Source organism: Callorhinus ursinus, unplaced genomic scaffold, assembly GCF_003265705.2.
Source record: "Callorhinus ursinus isolate GAN/ISIS: 27379988/994484 unplaced genomic scaffold, GSC_fseal_2.0 scaffold4, whole genome shotgun sequence".
In the NCBI taxonomy this organism is placed as follows: Eukaryota; Metazoa; Chordata; class Mammalia; order Carnivora; family Otariidae; genus Callorhinus; species Callorhinus ursinus.
Window position 1 is genome coordinate 160,094,133 of NW_027397066.1, and position 3,532 is coordinate 160,097,664.

General features: G+C 47.8%; 1 long non-coding RNA gene across 1 annotated transcript in view; it reads left to right on the forward strand.

Moving 5' to 3' along the window:
- Window positions 1-603, forward strand: part of LOC141372535 (uncharacterized) — a 6,981-nt gene extending 6,378 nt beyond the window's left edge. Inside the window, exon 3 of the long non-coding RNA XR_012377812.1 lies at window positions 364-603. This is a non-coding gene — a long non-coding RNA (uncharacterized lncRNA). The remainder of the gene's footprint in view (window positions 1-363) is intronic.
- Window positions 604-3,532: the final 2,929 nt, after the last annotated feature.

Consider the following 3,532-nt stretch of genomic DNA (forward strand, 5'->3'; position numbering starts at 1 on the left):
CGCACACACATACAATACATACAGGCGTACACAGGCACACACTAAAAGCACATGCATACAATACACACAGGCATACACAGGCACACACATAGAAGCACACATGCGCACACGTAGACACACATGCATACAATACATCCAGGTGTACACAGGCACACACTAGAAGCACACATGCGCACACGTAGACATACATGCAAACCTACAGAGAGTGGGCTGCCTTTTTTTCTACCCCGGCTCTGGAGCCGGAGCCTCGGTGCAAGCCTTGCTACAGGACCCAGTTGCCCATGGACCACACAGCCTGCTGCTAGGGCTCCGCAGGGTATGGGAGGCCCCCCATCTTCATGGTTTTGCTTTCTGCACCTTCAGGTACTCACCGTCAGCTGAGGTCTTGAAGCAAGTGATCCTCCTTTGGGTGTATCGTCAGGGAGTCGGGAGGCGCCTTCTGCGGAGTCATGGCACCTGCTGCAAGTCACAGCACCTGCGCCATTCCTCTCCCCTCCCTCGTCTCATCCCTGAGGCATCTGATCATGTCTGGCATCACGAGAAGGGCGCGTACAGTCCAAGAAGATCTTTGGGAGAAGGAGCAACCGCATTCACATAACTTTATCACAGTATACTGTTATAATTGTTCAATTGTATTATGAATTGTTAGTCTCCTATGGTACCTAATTTATGGATTAAACTTTATTAGGCAGATGGAAAACAGCAGTATACAGAGTGCAGGACTGTCGTGGATTTGGGCCTCTGCCGGGGTCTTGAAACGTATTCCCCATGGATGAGGGGGACTGCAGTGCTCAGGAGGTCAGCAATTCCATTCCTCTTGATGCTTCCCAGCCTCTCATGTGTGGGCATCCCGGCTTGCAGAGAGTGCATGAGTCCCTTTGTCTGGAATGTGCGAGGAAGTCAGGCTGCTGACCGCTCTGCAAGTCACTGTCCTTCTCCTGGTCCCGGGCTTCCTACCAGCCAGTGCTGGCTCCTCCGTGTGCTTTTGCCTATCTTTAAGGTTCTCTGCTTTGACCCCTGGCTTCCTCTCTTGTTACCGATTTGATTTTCACAGCCTGGCTCCTAAAGCTCTTCTGGCCGCCTCAGGGCTGGGGAGAGAGCGGCCCTCTGTGAGGCGTGAGGTGCAGGGGGCATGCCTGACAGCTCCTCACCACAAGAAGAGCCTTCCAGGGCCTGTGCAGTGACCCAGGGCCCGAGGACCCCGGGGGGTGCATGAGGCAGGACCCAGCGGACCGGGGCGGAGTGTGTTCAAGTTAGTTGCATCTGATTCTGAGTCCAGCAAAGATAACATTCGAATGATTTCAAATTGTCACATACAAGCCTTTTTGGATTCTGAACTTTTCTTTTGCAAAAAAAGTAGTGTGTGTGTGTGTGTGTGTGCGTGCGTGCGTGTGCGCGCAAGTGTGTGTTGTATGTACATGTTTTTAATCTCCTCACTCAAAAAGTTATTCACTCCTTCTAAAAGTAGAGGCCAAGCTGGTGATAAATTGCTGACTCTTGGACATGAATATTGTTCAATTATTCACAGATGTGTTTGGCCTGACAAAAGCCTTTGCTTCAGCACATTTCTCCTGTTAACCGAAGGCATTCATGTTGTTGTAGAATCAGCTATCATTAGCACAGACTTTCAGCAGCTTTCAGCTACTCCAGTGTCTTCTTTCTTCACTCTATCATTTTCTCTTATGATTTAATTAGTGTGAGGCTGGAATCCTGGGCTCTGAATTTATCCAGAAAGTTGCACGGACTGAATTTTGACACCTGCTGATTCCCCAAGCTTGGCTGTCTGCTCCATTCTTCACCCACTAAACTAGATTGTGGAATATTGGCTTTGCAGGTCTCCCACACTGGCTTTTGGGGAGATCAGCTGGCCATGCCAGAATTCTGGATTCGGGACAGAGGCTTCTTACTGTAAGTGTGGCCTCACCCCGCCCACTTTGGATTAGATTGATCCAAAGGGCTCCCCTTCAGGCAAGGTGGCTTTCACCACCCTCATCCTTTGGCCTGGGTTGTCCACACAGTCTCCCCATGTCCCAGAAGGGTCAGGTGCCTCAGAGATCGCCAAGGGCAATGGTTTTTAAGCCTTTCATTTTTAGCAGTGCAACTCTTTCAAAGGAGATTTTGCGCAGAACGCTAAATGTCCGAAATAGAAGAACAAAGCTGCTCTGGAGGAAATGAGGTGGTACCATGTGCTCCTTCTTTTCTCCAGACCCAGAAGCCTCTCTCAGGAACTTCAGGGCTCTGCAAGTCCCAGCCTGAAATCCATGACCAAGCAAAGCCCAGGTGAGGAAGGCTGTAACTTGCCCAACATAGAGATACTGGGCACTGGCCAAATTGGACCAGGATGCAATTGTTCTGAGAGCTTTGTCAGTATTCCTGTCCCTCAGCATCTTCTTCCAAGACTCTTCCCAAATACCACATCCTTCATTAGGGCTCTCTCTCAACACCGACAATATGTTTTGTTCATTTTTCACTCAACAAGTATTCGTTGATCTCCTATGTGTGAGGCACTGCTTTTTGTTCTAAGGAAGCAATAGGAGACAAAATATATGAAGATCTTTGCTCTCATGAAGCCTATATTCTAGTGAGGAAATAAACAAATGAATAATTAGATAAATGAGGAAAAACAAAGCTGGGAAAGGAATGCCAGGGATCAGGTGGAGATTACAATTTGAAACAGGTGTTCTTTTACTGGAAGATGGCATTTAAATGCTGACTTGAAGGGGGTGCACAGAAAGAACATATGAGCATCTGACTGAACAAGGGCCCAGGGAGAGGAAACAGTTCACACAATGGTGCAGAAGTAAGAATGTAGCTAGAGAGTCGAAGGAAGTGTGAAGGGGCCAAGGTGCCTAAACTAACAGATTCAGGGGGAGGCCAGTAATAGGAAGCCAAAGAGATAAAAGGGCCAAATCATTTATGACCGCACAGGTCATCGTTAAGTGTTTGTGCTTCCACTGGGTAAATGGCTGGCCACTCTAATGGTCTGAGCCAAGGGACCACAGGAGCTGACGTGGGTTTTGAAGGGATGATACCTGCTGCAGTGTTGCAGAAAGACATATGGGTGCAAAGTTGGAAGCGAGGAGACTACACTATGGCGGTAATCTAGGGGAGGCATGATGATAGCTTAGGCCTGTGGGGTGGTGAGTGTTCGCATTCTGAAGGCCAACAAAATTTGCTGAAGGATTAGTTGTGAGGTGTGGTGGTAAGAGAATGGTCAAGGGGTGTTATGTAGTTTTTTGCCTGAGCAAATTGAAAGATGTCATTGACCAAGATGGGAAGACCATGAAAGAAAGTGGTTGGGAGGGATATTAGAAGCTCAGTTTTGGAGAAGTTCCCTTTAGGTATCTGTCAGACATCCAAGTGATGAAGTGATTTGAAGATTCTGTCCACTTGTGATGTTTGTAAACTCTCAGCCCCCAAAACCACTGTTGTAATTTTCAAAAGCAACTTACCATATTCTGTGCAGGATTACAATTAATTTTACATGTATCTGAATGTTGTTAGGACAATATAAGTATCCTGGTGCTGGGAA